The sequence below is a fragment of the Physeter macrocephalus genome, chromosome 14, assembly GCF_002837175.3.
Source record: "Physeter macrocephalus isolate SW-GA chromosome 14, ASM283717v5, whole genome shotgun sequence".
Taxonomy (NCBI): domain Eukaryota; kingdom Metazoa; phylum Chordata; class Mammalia; order Artiodactyla; family Physeteridae; genus Physeter; species Physeter macrocephalus.
The window spans coordinates 83,553,288-83,570,894 of NC_041227.1; the positions used below are offsets into that span (position 1 = coordinate 83,553,288).

Here is a 17,607-nt window from a genome sequence, read left to right on the forward strand (position 1 = left end):
TCTAGTGCATGATGGCTCTAAGATTCAGATCTGGAGAGTCCGACTTAGGCTTACACTGTTAAGTACCGCATGTGATGCTCCCCCAATCAGAGCGCGTAAGACACTGGCTAGTCTTGCCTTGTGTATGTGTGAATCTCCTCGTACCAGTCAGAGGAACAGGCCAGTCGGAGATATAAATGTAAATTATATCTGTAGATCTATATCTATATTTACATCTTATGGATATATTCCTTGAAATAAATTCTCTCTCCATATCTATGTCTACCCTACCTAGTGCATGTACACAGACACACAGACACACAGACACATTTATTTCAAGGAATTGGCTTATGCAGCTGTGGGAGCTGGCCAGTCCTGGTCAGTATGGTAGAACAGCAGGCTGGGACTCTTGGTGAGGAGCTGATGTTTTGGTCTTGAGCCAACTTTCTTCCTCTGGAAACTCAGTTTTGCTCTTAAGGCCTTTCAACTAATTGGATAAGGCCAATCCACATTATCAAGGGTAATCTCTTTTACTTAAAGTCAGCAGATTGTGGATGTTGACCACATCTACAAAATACTGTCACAGCAACACCTGGATTAGCGTTTGATTAAAGACCTGGGTGCTGTAGCCTGGCCAACTTGACACCTAAAACTAACCATCACTCTTCTCCAAGTGGTCTTCAAACGCCGTGACAGCACGAGGCTCTCTTTCTTGTTGACCAGTGCCAGGCACCCAGCGGCACCCAACAAACCTTGTTTGAGTGTGTACTGACGCTCCAACAGCCTGGGCGGAAGTGAACTTTGAACTGTAGACCTGGAGAGGTACAGATTTTCAGTGTCCTGAGTCACATGTTACTTCCTTTGGGACCCCCTGGATTGAGCAGCAGAAATGAAGATGAAGTAACTAATGGTCATTGCCAGCTGGGGCCATGAGCAGGGCTGCTGCCACCACTAAGAGCTGGGTGGGGGTCCTTGTCGAATGCTGGGTGTACGCTGTCTCTGTTGTTAGGCTTCTGCTGGCACCCGTTTCCAGCCACTGATGCTGTTTGTCTTTGTTGGGATGAAGGCACAAAGTTTTTTAAGCAGCACAACCTGTGAGGTTAGGTAAGAGTGGATAACTGTGGATCTATGAGTGCCTATGGTCACTGAAAGACCAGCAGCCCCGCATGCATCCTTCTGAGGCCTGGCAGCCTCTTCTGATAAAATATGGAGACAGGATAGTGGATGCCACCCAGATGGTGGAAGCATCCACCACAAATTAGGCTAAAAATGCAGTCCTTCGGGGAGCCTGCTTGGGCGTCTGGTCTCATACCTCCCGCCACTTCAGGGAGAACGGCATCATCTCTTACTTGAAGAGCATTTAAACACATCTTGGAACACTTGCTCACCTTCTCCTCCCTTCTCTGGGATCTCGTCATGCCGCCGTCCTAGAAGCGTGGACGCATCCCTTCCTTAGCTGTATCTACAGAAATAACCTGACGACAACCAAACTCATCTTGATACACTAAGCCCTAGGACAGAGGTGGGCTGTGGCAAATGCTGCTCAAGACTTGTACAGATTTCAGAAACCTTTTTAAAAAACAGGGGTGTTGGAGGCAGAATACCTGCCAGGACTGAGTTGTGTCCCCTCCCCGGCTCCCCCAGTTCTATGTCGAAGCCCTAACCACTGTGACTATTGGGAGGTAGAGCTTTTTGGAGGTAATTAAGGTAAAATGAGGTCAGAAGGGCGGGTCCTAATCTAATAGGATTGGTGGCCTTATAAGAACAGGAAGAGAGAGATCTCTCCGTGTGCACATGCCAAGGAAAGGCCGTGTGAGGACACAGAGAAAGTGGCCGTCTGCAAGCCCAGAAGAGAGCTGTCATCAGAAGCTGAATACGTTGGCACTTTGATCTTGGACTTGCAGCCTCCAGAACTGTGAGAAATGAATTTCTGTTGTTTAAGCCACCTCATCTATGGTATTTTCTTATGATAGCCCAAGCTGCCACTGCAATACTAATCATAATGAATTGTAATATTTTAAAGCTTGTCTCATAGAGGATGTGAAACGAGCCAGAGAAGCATCAAGGAAGGAAATACTAACTTCCCTGAAGTCTTTTCCAACTCCTAGACGAAAACAGGGAAAGGGCATTCTAAGTCAAAAGAATTCCTTGTGCAGATGCTTGGGCATGCGCGCACATGCACACACACCACTCTGTGCTACAGCCACGGGAGATACCTCATTGTTCTTCAGATGTGCAAGGCTTTGTTCAGCAAGACATCTTTTAAATATTCTGGATATTTATCCCTTGTCCATGACATGTGTTCTGTAACTTCAATTTTTTCTTTTTTTTTTTTTTGCGGTACGCGGGCCTCTCACTGCTGTGGCCTCTCCCGTTGAGGAGCGCAGGCTCCGGACGCGCAGGCTCAGCGGCCACGGCTCACGGGCCCAGCCGCTCCGCGGCACGTGGGATCTTCCCGGACCGGGGCACGAACCCGCGTCCCCTGCGTCGGCAGGCGGACTCTCAACCACTGCGCCACCAGGGAAGCCCTGTAACTTCAATTTTAACTTGGTTTAGGATGTTTTTTGGCATAACAGCTTTAAAAAAATATGTAGTCAATTTGTCAACCTTTCCTTTTATGACTTGATTTTTCAGTATTCATTTAAAACACTTGTTCCTTAAGCAGTGCATAGTGGTACTCCATATTTTCTTTGAAAATGACAATGTAGCTTTTCATATTTAGCTTTTTAAATAATCCAGAATGTATTTTGGTATACAGTGTGAGGCAGGGATCTCTTTTTATCTTTCCCCAGATAGACAGTCAGTTGTCTCAGCACCTTGTACAAAACAGTTCAGATTTTTCTCTCTGATTGTAACGCTGCTTACGTCAAATATCAAGTTTGCCATATGCACAGGTCTATTTTTCTTATTTATTTGGAAGGGTGCTTTATATATTCTGGGTACTAATCCTTTACCATTGATATATCTTGCAAATGTTTCATCTCATTTTGAAATTCTGATCAACCGAAGTTTTTGCTTTTAATGTTGAAATTATCAATTTTTAATGGTTTCTTTTTTATGCATCATATTTGGGAATCTTTTTCTTACCCTAAGGATATAAAGATATTCTCCTAAAAGTTTCATAACTTTGTCTTTTACCTTTGTGTGTTTAAGCCTCTAAGATGAACGTTTTTTGTATGGTATGAGATAGAGATCCGTAGTAAATTGTATTATTTTTAAACAATCCTTCCTTTCATCTATGCCCTTGCCATGGCTCACTGTGGGCAGAATATACTCCACTTTCTGACTGTCTTTGAACTTAACCATGTGACTCGCTTTGGTGAATGGAATGTGAGCAGACATAATGTGTGCCCCAGCCAACAAGAGACTTTAAGTGTGCTATGTGGTTTGGCTTACCCTCTTGGGTTCCTTACCTGCAACATGAGAAGTGTGTGTCCCAGGTCCCCTCTTCTCCTCCAGCCTGGCTCAGAGAATGAGAGACAGCTGGTGCAGACCTGACTCTGAACTGTTAGATGTCACAGCTGGCATACAGACCTGTGTGTGCATGAGAAAGAAATGTTGTTTGTTGTAAGCCACTGAGATCTTGGGGCATGTTTGTTATACAGCATCATTGCAGCAACATGGCTGACTAACACTAGTTTTAATTTATTTTTATTTTCAATATGGATAACCAATTATTGAAATATCCATCCTTACCACGTTGATCTCCAGTATCAACTCTGCCATAAATTAAATTTCTGCACGCATGTGGGTCTGCTTCTGGAATCTCTTTTCAGTTCCAATTCTCTATCTGAGTACTTACTTTACCATTTTTAGATATATTTAATTGGGTTTGATTTTATATTTTACTTATTTTATTTATTTTTAAAATTTATTTTTAAAATGAATTTATTTATTTATTTTGGGCTGCATTAGGTCTTAATTGCTGCACGTGGGCTTTCTCTAGTTGCGGTGAGTGGGGGCTTCTCTTGTTGCGGAGCACGGGCTCTAGGCGCGCGAGCTTCAGTAGTTGTGGAACGCAGGCTCAGCAGTTGTGGCTTGTGGGCTCTAGAGGGCAGGCTCAGTCGTTGTGGCGCATGGGCTTAGTTGCTCTGCAGCATGTGGGATCTTCCCGGACCAAGGCTCAAACCCGTGTCCCCTGCATTGGCAGGAGGATTCTTAACCACTGCACCACCAGGGAAGTCCTTATTTTATTTTTAATTTATATTTTACTGAGGTATAGTTGATGTACAATTGTATAGGTTTATATAAATGGAGTTTAACCTTTAAAAGTTGTGAATCACTATACTGTACACATGTAACTTATATAATATTGTACATCAACTGTGTACTTCAGTAAAAAAGGTTACACTCCATTTATATTTATTACAAAATGTTGGCTAGATTCCCTGTGCTGTGCAGTATATCCTTGTAGATTATTTATTTTATACATAGTACTTTGTACCTCTTAATCCCCTACCCCTATCTTGCCCCTCCCCACTTCCCTCTCCCCACTGGTAACCACTAGTTTGTTTTCCATATCTGTGAGTCTGTTTCTTTTTTGTTATGTTCACTAGTTTGTTTTATTTTTTAGATTCCACATGTAAGTGATATCATACAGTATTTGCCTGACTCTGACGTATTTCACTTAGCATGATATCCTCCAAGTCCAACCATGTTGTTGTTGATTTTATATTTTAAAAGAATATTTTTCATCCATGTTCTTGAGTGAGACTGATCTGAAATTTTTCTTTTTCAAATTGTCCTGTTGAGTTTTGATATCAAGGGTATGATTGCCTTGTAAAGTGAGCTGGCAGGCATGCTTGACTAGCGATGTCCGCCGGGGGCAGACATTGTTCCCTGTATCATCCACTTCTTTAACACTGGAATTATTGTTTCCTTGATAGTTGGTGGTACATTGGAAGAACAGCCTGAGCCTTGTGTTTTCTTTGTGGGAAGGCATCAAGGTCACATTACCCTCATAAAATCAGTTTGGGAATATTTCTTTCCTCTGGAACAGTTTGTGCAAAATGTGAATTATCCGTTCCTCGAATGTTTAATGGAAACTGCCTCTCAAACTCTAAGTAGGGTGATAGTGTGTGTGTGTATGTGTTAAATTCCTAATTTGGTTACTTTTATTGTTATTAGTCTGTTCAGGCTGCTTTTCTTGAGTCTGTCTGTTCTTTATATATTTTTAAGAGAGTTATCCCTTTTGCCCAGTTTTGAAACATGGGAGTGAAGCATGATCAGGCCAGAGTTTTAGAAAGATCTCTTGGTCAGGTAGAGTCGCAGGCACTAGAAAGACACATTTTCCCATTTACACTTTAATTTTAGGTATGTGTTTGGGAGGCTGGGACTTAGAGGGAGGAGCTCTGGCTGTATCTAACTTGGTCGTGTCCCGTCCCCCACCGCCCACGGTCAGTGTCCAGGTTCTTTCCTTGTGGGTGTGGAGCTCCAACACTTTTAACCTTGCTAATCCCTTCAAGCCTGGTTTCCTCATCTGAAAAATGGGGGTAATAATACCCACCTCACAGAATTGTGAGAATTAAGTAATAACATATATGCCAGCACCTGGTAATACATAGTATAGATTCAGACATAAAAGACCCTTTGGAGAGCTCCCGGACCAGACATTCTGATGGGACTCTCAATTGGATGGATCTCTAAAAACGCTGAGAAATAACTCTCAAAATCACAAATATGTGTTGTGGGGACTTCCATGATGTGATAACAAGGACTGGACTTAACCTCCTATTGTAAACAATTGGAAAGCTGAACAAGATACATAAAATAACTTTTTTCTCCCAGGCATCGGGCAACAGGTGGTGCACAATTGTGGTGCCTGAGAAAAGGGATAACAATGAAGTGAGCCCTGTAATCGCCCGGGCTTTCTGCCTGGAGGCAATTTGACACCAGGATCAGGGAGGAGGAGCCCAGAGAGAGGCAGGCAGCCGCCTTGAGTTGTGAGATCAAAGAAGATCCAAAGAAGCCAGCCCAGGGTAAGTTAGGTGATCTGAGAAAACCAGGTCACCCGGAAAACAGGGCAAGTCCTGGGACTGCTTAACTGGGAGCAGGAGAGACGCTGACCTCAGATGAGTGGTGTTCCTCATGCTGTGTATGGCCCTGGAAGACAGAATCAGGACGGTTGGATGGAAATTAGGAAAAGAGGTTTGGGCCAAGCCCAAGGAAACGCTTTCTAGTAGTCTTGGTTGATTGGGTTGGAGTGGCTGCTGTGCCCGGCTGGGCTGATGAAGGGACTGGGCAGCGTGCCAGGTTGTTGCCAAAGGGCGTTTTGCAGGGGGCAGGGGCTGGGCTAAAGGCTGTGCAGCGCCCAGTCTCAAGGTTGCTTATAGTTTGGTTTTGACAGCCTGGCTTCTGTAAGAGGCAGGTGACAACTGACTGTTTTTAAAGCCTATTGAGAAAACAAAGTCCCTGAAAACCCCACCCCATAAAAAAAACAGAGCCGTTTTCCCTACGCATCATTTGTATTTATATTTTTATTTGATTTCTCACCTCCGTGTGTTTCTTCTTGAAGGCAGGGACCATGCCACATCTATGTTTTCACGTCCCCCTCCCCTCCCCTCCCGGGAATAAACCCCATGGTTACCAGGTGCTTTCTCAATACCTGAGCGTAGGGGCTTGGCCTGAGGAAGGGCTGGCAAACGTGCATCTTGTGGCTGCCCTTCCTCCTGTGCCCCCGGCGGACCTCGCTAGTCAAGCATGGAGTTCTTTTCCACTGAGCTCAGCCTCAGCCATGGTTCTAGACTGTTGCTTCTAATTAATTAGAATTAGTGCTGACAGTGTTTAACTATCTGCCATCCTGGGGCTGAAGGAATGCTTAGGATTCAAAAAGCACAGTAACATCCTGTCCTGGTCACAGTCTATGTTTTTCACCAGCTGTCATCTGCTTTCCAGGACGTGGGCACAGCCGGCATGCTGGTGGTCTGGCTGAGAGCCAGGAGGACATTTTGGGGGCACTGAATGCTAGGAATGCCTTGGGGCTGATGGAATGAAAAGGCATTGGAACTTGGATGGGATATTGATATAGCGTCCAGGGTTGCAACCACGGAGGGTAGGAGTTGGGACTTGATCACATCTCTGAACCCCTTATTTTTGGGGTGGAGCCTGATGCGATATTGGCCCGCACTTCGGACTCAGCACCTGCAGATGTTCCTCTCGGCTGAGGGTCATTTCAGTCCAATTGCGCTGCAGTAGAAAGGGGACAGGCGTGAGACTCAGCTCTGAGCTCGTGTTCTCTCTCTCTGCCACTTACCAGGTGAGCAGCCTGGCTTCCACCTCTTTAAGGAGGAGGTGACAACATCACCTGATAGTTGTTTGGAGATTGAATGAGAAAAACTAGGTAATGTGTCAAGCACACAGTGGATATTAAAAAAAAAAAATGACCAGCACGAACATACTGTTCACTGTGTGCCGTTTGCTGCTCTATGAGATATAATGAACGCATGGGTTAATTCAGTCAATGCTCATAATAACGCTGTGAGGTTCTGTAAGTATCACCCTAACTTGATAAGATGAGGAAACTGAGGCTCAGAGCAGTTGGTTCTACCCAGGGTCACACAGCTGGTACTTGGTAGAAACAGGGTTCTGACCCGGAGCCTGTGCCCTTAGCTGCCACTCCCCGTGTCACCAGCGTGGCCACCAACACGTATATGTTGGCCACCAGCTCTGTGCGAGATGCTGTGTTAGGTGCTGGGTGGACAAATGTTAATAAGATACATTTGGGAATGAGTGAACGGGGACGTGAAATCAAGTAGGACACAGTTTGGGGGCCACGGAAAGCTTGTAATCAGTGTGGGGTGATGGGATGGGGCAGGAAAGGAGGGTCCCACGGAAATGACCGGCACTCAGTAACCTTCCAGAAATCTCTGCAGGTGGATTATTAGATAGGCACTCTAGTTTACTGAGCCGCCTGTTCTGAGTTTGCTGGGTGTGAACTGACTCACCGGGGCTTGGTCAGCCCTTGGTGATCGGACCCTGCTGCGTTTCTGAGCCTGCACCCCTAGGGTGAGATGCTGTGCGCCCACCTCGCCAGGCGGCCCGAGGTGGGCAGGCACGCAGGCTCGTCTAGTCCAAGCTTTATGCCCAGACTGGTGTCCTTACAAGAAGAGATTAGGACGCAGACACACGCAGAGGGACGGCCAGGTGAGGACACAGGCAGAAGGCGGCATCTAAGCGCCCAGGAGCGAGGCCTCGGGAGAAACCAGCCCTGCCGGCACCTTGATCTCAGAGTCCTCCAGACTGCGGAAGTCAGTGTCTTGTGTGAGCTGCCCGGTCTGTGGCGCCCAGTTACCGGGACCTGAGCCAGCTCCGACACTAGCCATTTTCCATCTCACCTCTCACACCAGCTTCCAGACCCCCGGGCCCCCCCCACAAGCACCGCCAGGCTTTCTTCTCTGCTCCTGCTGCGGTGGCCCCGAGCCTCACTGTGTCTGGGACCTGCAGTCTGCCCTGGGGGCGAGAGGCCCCAGAGCAAGGGAGATACTCATGAAAGATGGGATTTAGGATAATTACCGTCTCAACCCCTTGGTGTGCCGTTCAGAGGGCTGTCTTCTATTACCTGGTCTTTCTGGATTCTGGTTCTCCACAAGCAAAAATGATTAAAAAAAATACTCCATGATTTCTCTCCTCTGAACCCAAGTGACTCTGGTAACATTTTGTCATAAAAGTCACATCCAGCATAGTAGCCGGTGTCTCACTGCTCAGGCCCAGTCCCCCAGGGAGGCCTCCCGAGTGGAGAAATGCTCTGGGTGGCAGGTCCGCCACGGAGCCTGGCGCTGTGCCCTGTTCACCCAGGTGCTGGTTCTGGGTCAGGCCCCCCAAGGAGGGATACTCAGATGACGATCCTCCTGCGAGCCTTGTGTTCCTGGCTCCCGCACAGGAGCGGGAGAAGCAGGGTGGAGAGGCTGTGGTTTTAGACTAGGTCCCGGAGAGGTAACTGCAGCCTGTTCCTGAAGGAGAGCCCTGGAGTGTTAGCTAGGCCTTTGTACGTTCTGAGCGCGTCTCTGGGAGCAAAGAGCAAGGGAGCCGGGCTCTCTTGGTTCCTACCCATCAATCACTGGCCATGGGCCACGCCCAGCGGGGGTTGGAGGCTCCCCGCCATTTCTGGCTGGTTCTGGAAGAGCCGCTCCAGTAGCCCAAGGGCAGCTGTCCGAAAAAGACTTGCAACTGGGGGCTGTTGGAAAGAAAAGGTCCCCCGAAGCCAGGGAAAGGATGTCCCCCCACAGTGAAGGGGTCCCTGGAGCTGTGGGCAAAGCTCCCAACTGGGAGCTCCCTAAGGCCAGGGTCTGTGTTTTGACGTCTGCATCCCTTGCAACCAGCACGTCTGACACATAGCAGGTGGTCAGTAAGTGGACGTGCTGCGGACTGAATCGTGTCTCTCCTGAGATTCATGTGGGAAAGTATTTGGAGACGGGGCTTTGGGGAGATGATTAGGTTTTATATGAGGTTATGAGGGTAGGGCCCCCATGATGGGATTTGTGCCCTTATAAAGAGGCACCAGAGCTCGCTCGCGAGCTCGCTCTCTGTGTGGACACAGCAAGTAGGTGACCACCTGCAAACCAGGAGGAGGGCCCTCACTGGAAACTGACCAAACTGGCACCATCATCTTGGACTTCCAGTCTCTAGAACTGTGAGAGAATACATTTCTGTTCATTGAGCCGCCTAGTCTATGGTGTTTTGTTCTGGCAGCCCGAGCTAAGACCAGATGGATGAAGAGCCTGCTCCAACCTGAGAGGAGATTCTTTTAGTTTTAAAGGGTGTGTTTGCTGCCAGATCGTTGGTCCATGTTCATCTTTGGAGTCTGAATCCATAGGCCCAAGGGAAGGCCCTGGGCGAGCCCCCCGAACGGGAAGGAACGTCTTCTTGGCAATTTGTCTATGCCGCGGTTTCTGGCGAGTGACGGCTGCTGGGTCTCTGTGCCTCCCTCACTGTCGGCCCCTGGATTCAGAGCTCATCTGAGAACATCACAGGTGGCACTTTCTCCTTTCAGCTCCTTCTGTTTTGTGCTGGGATCCAGGCAGTGGTTTACCAGGTTCAGTTTTCAGTATCATGAACTTTTGCCTTCCCTATGTCCCCAAATGTATTTTAGTGCGAATTAGGAAAAGGTTGCCTGGGGGGTGGTGAGACCCAGGTGTCCATTTTACCTGTTTCAGACCGTTTACGGATATCTTGCTCACGTCTTGCTAGGAGCAGGCAGGCAATTCCAAGAACTAAGCATTCGGCAGATGCCAACTCCTGGCTGAAAAGAACCCTTTGTCCTGCAAGTTGATGCTGGGAACGGGAACCCTCAAACTATCAGTCAGAAGGGAAAGAAAGCATTTTACCTTTTTTGCTTTGAAAATGTAAATTGAGAGATTTAAGGTTATAAATCTGGGTCCTCTGGGTAGAATCTTGGCTGTTTGGATAGAATCTTAGGACTGGATGGCCTTTTGCGCCCTGACGTTCAGTTCCCCTCTGAGGCTTGAACACCCTCTATATTTCTTATTCTTTCCAGTAGTGAAAAATCTAAATAAAGAAAATGCATAACTGTTTTAAAGAAGAAATGCCCAATTGTTTTCGCACAGAAAGTTTCTTAAAGCACAGTTTAAAATTCAGTCCACACTCAGGATATTTTTAGTGTCTTGAGAATGTTCCAGATCGCTGACTCAGTAAGCCCAGGCTCTTAAAAATGAGTGTTTTTAAACCCCACAATGTAACATTGTCTAAGGTCCTTGCCTTTTGAGTCTGACCGTACAGTCTGAAGTCGGCCCTGGTTTCCTATGGGCTGTTCTCAGCCTTTCTGATCATCCAACGCCCCCCGCCCCGCAACTCAAATCTGATGATAGAGCACGTTCCGGGCATAGCACAGAGAAGAGGGGACCTGTGGTGGCGTGTGAAAGAACAGAAGGTTACTGTGTTCATGTCGGTCAGAGCCGCAAGGGCCCCTGAGCTGGTGGAAGTCAGCATCCTCACGTTGCTGAGGAAGAAATGCGAGCGCAGGGAGGGCCAGGCACTTGCGGAGGCCTCACGGTGCCCGTTTGCTTCCCTTTCTTCGGCTACCCGAGTCGGGGAGTGGGGGGCCGGCTCCCTCTTGATTCAGTGGCGCTCCTAATCCGGGCACCTTCCTTTGGTGCGGCTAGGTCTGGTCATGATGGTAGCATCGGTTTGCTTGGCACACATGGATGCTTTAGGAGGTGGTAAACAGGGAGTGTGACCCAGTATTTCCAAATCTGAGCTATGTTGCATTAAGCAAAATATCTCAATGATCTATGGGCTATTTAAAATTTCTCTATCTCTCTTTCTCCCCCCTTCTCTCTCCTATCTATCTATCTATCTATCTACCTATCTATAATGTTTATCTAATAATCAATACGCACAGCAGAGAGAGAATGCTGCCAGTAGTTTCAGATTGTAGCAACACAGATCACTTCCCACTCAGGGGCTGGGTACCACCAGATGGGACAACGTAATCCCCTTCTTTATGCGCCCCTGAGCATTGCAGGGGTTGTGTGGGCTCTGTCATGGTTACTGGTGCTGGAGAATTCCCCCTGGAGCCTTGGCCTCTTTGAGTCACCTCAGGGAAAGCCCCTTTGGAATCCCAGGGAGGCAGACAGGATCTGGTCCCAAAAGAAAAACCTTAGATCTCATGATGTCTAGCCCACCGATGGAGAATGCCAGGGCGCGTATACAGCCCTACTCAGAGACACTGTGGCAGAGGTTTTATACACGAGACCCGTCCCCTGCCCAGTGTGTCTCCCCTAGTCTTTTCCTAATCCCAGCCCCTTTGCCTGTAGCAACCCACATCCCAAGGAAAACGGAAGAGAAGGCTTCCATGGTTTGTCTTTGCTGGCTCTTCCAGTAACCATTGTTTGTGTCAGTAGTTCTCAAAGTGGGATCCCAAGACCAGCAGCACCACTGTAACCTGGGAGGTTATGAGGCATGCAGAATGCAGGTTCTGGAATCCGCCCCCCGTCCTCTGAGGATGGGGCCAGGCATCTGTGTTTAACAAGTGGTCCAGGGGTCCTCATGCTTCACTGAGCATCACTCCTCGGCGTGACTGCTGAGGAAGCCGTACTTTCCAACTCCTTGAGTCTCCCTTGCCCTTCTATATATTAAATCTGATGTTGAGCTTATTTAAAGGTATCAGATTGCCGAACTTTTACATATTGGCTGTTGTGAGTTATTTTTCCAGAGTCACAGTTACTACTGAAGAGGTGAAATGAGCAGTATTACAGTGGCTCCTGAGCCGTCAGGTGGAGGCAAGGGAAGCCCATCCTGTAAACTCAAGGCCATACTGATCTGGAGGAAGATAGAGACTGAAATGACTTTCTGATTAGAACAAAGATAAAAGGGAAAATGGGACTAATTAAAAACCCCTCTATCCTCCATCTTTGTAGGACTACCATTATCTCTATTGGTACTTTATATTTCTTAATGATTCTAATTCTTCAGGACCTAAAATCAATTCCTTTGGGTTCCTGGAATCTGTAGAAACATCTAGGATGCTTTTTTTTTTCTGCTATGATTTATTAATGAACTATTTATTAGAAGATTCAATCTTGGAAAGATGAAAAGGAAAAACATATAAAATATAAGTATAAAATTTAATATTAATGAATTGAGTTGGTTACAAAATCCCAGAAGTGTCCATTAATTCACCTTTAAAAAAGTATACACACAACACACTTTTATTTAATACATAAATGTCCACATCTATTATAACATCTTCAGAAATTGCAGTAAGATCATCTTGATGCTTTTTTTTTGCCCTATATTCTGTTTTCTGATACTAGTAATGACTTAACGATTGGACAGTCTCTGAAGGCTTCATTGGGGCAAATTTATGCCTTGAGATCAGGGACTGTCTCTCTTATGGCGATGCACTGGAGCGAAATAGGACCCTTGTCCTTGATGGCAGTGAGCACTTCCCAATCTGTAATGGCATTGTTTGCCCATAATAACCTCTCACAGTTGTCTGGCTCTGCGGTTTTCAAAGCTCTCTGATGTTCAGTCTTGTATTTTGTCTTTATAAAATACCTCTAGTGGAGACAGGGTATCTGTGATTAACTCTTGTGATCCCGTTTCCTTAGCTGTGAAGCGTGGGTGGTGGCTTGTCCAAGGTCACATGACCTGTGGGTGGCTGCCCCTCCCATTATCCTTCTTAAAATGAAAAGGGCCAGTGACTGGTTCTCCATTTTAAAGGAAAATACATTAATAAGTGTCAAATCTCAGGTGTGTGGTTAGGACTTGGTAAAGATTAGCTGTTACTAACTTGTCATTGTTCAATGTGGGGCATGACAGAGGGATGAAGGGGCTTTCTGGTGACAGCCGGGCCATCAGAGAGCTGGAACTCTGGGGTGACTGGGCCCTCAGCCCCGAACTCTTTCCCTGAACCACGGGGAGCGGACATATCCGGCCCATGAGGAGGGCTCCCCGGATTTCATCTTGTCTTGCTTCGTCCGTTTGTTTCTGCCTTTATCTTCCTCCAGCCCGTGCTCTGCTCCACCACTCCCTCCCCTGGGATTTGGTGCCAGAACCTCCGACAAAGCACAGAAATACTTACTGAACGTGTACTGCATGCAAAACACTGTCCTAGACACGGGGTAAGGCAGCTATAAACCAGGCCCTGTGTTTCATTCATTCTAAGTAGCACTTAAAACGCATTCCAACAACTCTGAAAGCACGGTGTCTTATAACCTATAGCTTTGGGTGCACAGAGAGAAACAATAGGGAAGCCATCGGGGGGGCACGGGGAGGTGTTGCAGGAAGGGGGACCTCTTCCAGGGCCCGAGAGTGGGCTCTTGTCTAACACTCGGAAATGGATTATCCGAGGAGACACATCTGCTGATGAAGCAAGAGACTTTATTGGGAAGGGGCGCCCGGGCAGAGAGCAGCAGGGTCAGGGAACCCAGGAGAACTGCTCTGCCACGTGGCTCACAGTCTCGGCTTTTATGGTGATGGGGTTAGTTTCTGGGTTGTCTCTGGCCAATCATTCTGGCTCAGGGTCCTTCCTGGTGGCGCATGCATCACTCAGCCAAGATGGATTCCAGCGAGAAGGATTCTGGGAGGTTGGTAGGACATATGGGCTGGCAACAGAGGGGTCCGGGGGGCTTGTGAGCCCCGTGGGAATGTAACAGGGAAGAGCTAAATTGGACTCCACCTCGGATCTGCTTCTTTGACTTGAACCTTTGCTTTTGGCATTATAATTGTACATAATGACCTGCCTCAGGGAACCCTGCCCAGCTGTGAATGGCTGCAAGAAAAAAGAAACGAACACATCCCCTCACCGAGGCCGGTCATTCCAGGCGACGTTTGCAAGACTGATGGCCCTTTTACTTTACTTCCTCATTGCCCTCTCTGATTCTATACAAGAAACTGGCATCCAGACCCCGATAAGATGGTTTATCGGAGACACCAGTCTGCCATCTTCTCGGTCTGCCGGCTTTCCGAATAAAGTCGTCTTCCTTGCCTCGGCACCTCGGCTCCCATTCATTGGTCTGTCATGTAGCGAGCAGAGCAAGCTTGGACTCGGTAACATAAAGAGCAGCTGGAAGTCTGGACGCTGGAGACTGTGTCTGAGGAACGGGAGCGCAGCTCCTGGCCAGGTTGGAGCAGGACACGTGGGCAACTGCAGGTCCTGAGCAGGACACAGCCCCCCCTGGCCCACGTGTCTGGGGTCCAAGTGGACATCAGTGGCCTGTGGTGTCTCTCCATTCCTTCCAGAGGCTTTTTAACGAGACAGGACCATCATTTATTTCCACTTGTTTCATTTACTGCAAACTCCCTCCTCCTCTAGATTTCACCAGGCCACACACTGACTAGGTAATTTAATTTGCACAGCGTCTTCTCTTGGTTTGTTTTGTTTAACACGAGGTTGGAAGCACAAATCTCCACTCTTCAAAGGACTGGACGTTAGAAACAACCCAGCTGGGCTCCAGACTGGAATTAACAACAACAAAAGAGGTTGATAGAAGTTAAGGAGGTAGCAAAATGAGACAAAGAGGGCTGTCTGAACGCCCCATAAATCTTTAGTGCTCTTCACCGTTCATTTCTAAGGACTGAAGCGTTCTCATTTTTGGAACTTTTGCCGCAAGGACCTTTGATGGGGTAGATGGAATTCTTCCACCCAGAGCTTCTGAATTGAGCTGGTCACCGGAAACCTCCAACCCCACCCTAAAAGCCTCCTCCTTCCCGCTGAGCTTCAGGCCGCGGCCAGCGGGTGGCGCCACCTGCCTGCTTGGGCCAGGGGTGGGGTGCGGGGCAGGCGGCGCCCGCCTTTCTTCAGGCGCCTGGAACGCATCAGCGACGCCCGCAGGTCTGACTCTCGTCTCCTTGGAAGAGAGAAACGGCCTGAAACACCGGGGAGGGTACGAGGGCCGAGCAGATGCAGAGCAGCCCGGCGTCGTGGAGGGCAGGGTGTGCCTCCGCCCCTCCCTCGCCGCCAGCCCCACCCCTGGCACGTCCGCTCCGGTGGACGGGGCGCACGGCCTGGAGGAAGGAAGCAGTGAGCCAGAGGGTTCCAAACAAAGGGTGACATGACAGGGTACCCAGAGCGCAGGGCCTGCCAGCCCCCCTCATCCTGGCATGGCGGTCCCTCCTAGGCGGGGACCAAGAGGGAAGGGTGGAGGCCGTCCACCTTCCTCCTCTGCAGGCGTTCCCTTGCTTCTGAGGGTGACTGATGGGTACGGCTGAAGGGGTCCAATTCCAGAAACTTTCTATGTCACTCAGTCACCCCTCCCCCCCTTTGGATTTCCCCTTTTATTTTTTTTCTGGGCCTTGATGGTGGAAAGTGGTTGGTGCCTAATAGGCTATGTGATCCATTGTCCAGTGAGGTCCAGGCACCTTTCTGGGTGGGGACAGGGGTCAGAGGGGGACGGACATGGGGGCAGAGGGCCAGCCAGGCACCCTCTCCAGGTAGGGAGTGAGGTCCAGTTCTCCCTCCCCTTCTTGTGGCCAGAGATGCCTTCGTGGCTAAGGTGGACGGGAGCTCTGCCTGTAGCCCTGCCCACTGAGGGGTTATTTACACCTGCTTTCAGGCAGGTGGCACCCCCGAATCTGGTTGTTTCACCCTTCCCACCTAAACCACTTTGTTTTCAACCACTGCAGCCGGCTGCCTCGCTGAGGACAAACTCATCGTTCTCTCACTGCTCCTGAGGGCTGTGTTTTGGCGAAGCGCGTGGAAGAGTGTTCAGAGCTGTGAGCGGAGCGCCAGGCCAGGCCAGGCTGGCTTTTTGTGAGGCTCTTCTCTGGCCCCCTTCCCCAGGGGCTCCCCGAGGAAATGTCATTCGTAGCAGCTCACAAGGCTTCGGACTGGAGGCCTACTGCAGCCGGTTCCACAAATGTGATGTCCCCCTCTTTCCCCAGTGACACATTGAATGAGACAGAAACTATTGTTAATAGGTCGCCAAAGTCAGCTCGAGATTGGGGAGGTAGGCTTTGTGTCTGTGGAATTAAATAATCTCCAAGTGGTCAGAATGAACTCCAAATGGAATAGAGGACAAAAGAAAAGGATCTAGTGATCATAGTGAATCCCAAGTTGACATGAGTCATTGGGATGGGACAGTGATAGCTAGGGAGGGACACTGGGAAAACCCCGATGGAAAGGCTCCAGCTGCACCTGGCATCTTCTCTCTGTTCTTAGGAGACGCTCACGTCTTGGTCTAAGAAGTTTAGGGGGAACACACATTATAGGCTAAACAAGTTATAAGCTCCTTAAGGGCAGAAATTGTGTCTTCTACATCTGTCGTATCTCCCACAAGGCTTAAAAGTTAATAATTGCATATATCCTTAAGAGTTTACAACGTATTTTCACACACGATGAATTTTCAACAAATTCTTATTGAATGATTGAATAAATCATAGAATGAAAAACAATTTTGCAAGTTCAAAGAGGTCAAGTAATCAAGAATCCAGCATAATAATTGTCATTATGTTGTATGGCCTGGATGGTCAGGTCTCCCATTGGATTCCATCCAATACAAATTAGATAAAACAAATTGTAGCCTGCTGGGTTGATACGCAGGACAATTAAAAAAAATTCAAAACAGAGGCAGAGAAACCACATAAATCTCCTTTCCTGCAGCCGGGGCCATAGTCCTGGAACAAGACGGGGGCTCTGACCGGCAGAGGCTTCCGGGGGAGAGTTCGGGCCACTGCAGCAGGGAATCTCTGTGACCCCGGGGAGGCCTGAGTCTCTCTGTGCTAATTACCACCTGACACGTCCCCAGAGGAAGGTCCATCCGTCCTCTCTGGAAGAGGACTCGCCGGTTTGGAGGCGCAGAGACGCAGAGCTGCTCAGGAATTTCCTTGGGGCTTCGAGTCATTATGTTTCTAAGCTGGTTTTACTGTAGGGAAACTGAGGCACAGAGCCGAGAAGAGGTTTGCCTGATGTCCGACAGTCGTGGCCAAAGCGACACTCAGACGCGCCCCCTGGCAGAGCCACAACCGGACCCTGATCGCTTTGGAGGGGGAGCTGGAACCAGCTTGGGGAGCGAAGCATCCGGGTCACACTGTCATGTTTTTCTTCCTTGCTGTGTCCTGCTGTCATCCTGGAGGAGGTCAGTACTGAAAAAAAAATATAAAAAACCCCAACATTTGTTTTGTTTGTTTTCAAAAAGTGTTAGCCGTGGATAAAAGCAGCCTGCTCTGGAA

At 48.4% G+C, this 17,607-nt stretch overlaps 1 protein-coding gene across 1 annotated transcript in view; it reads left to right on the plus strand.

The window, feature by feature from the left end:
• LOC102985126 (trans-golgi network vesicle protein 23 homolog C) overlaps window positions 1-17,607 on the plus strand; it is a 57,401-nt gene that overhangs the window by 25,963 nt on the left and 13,831 nt on the right. The gene's annotated exons all lie outside the window — the stretch shown is intronic.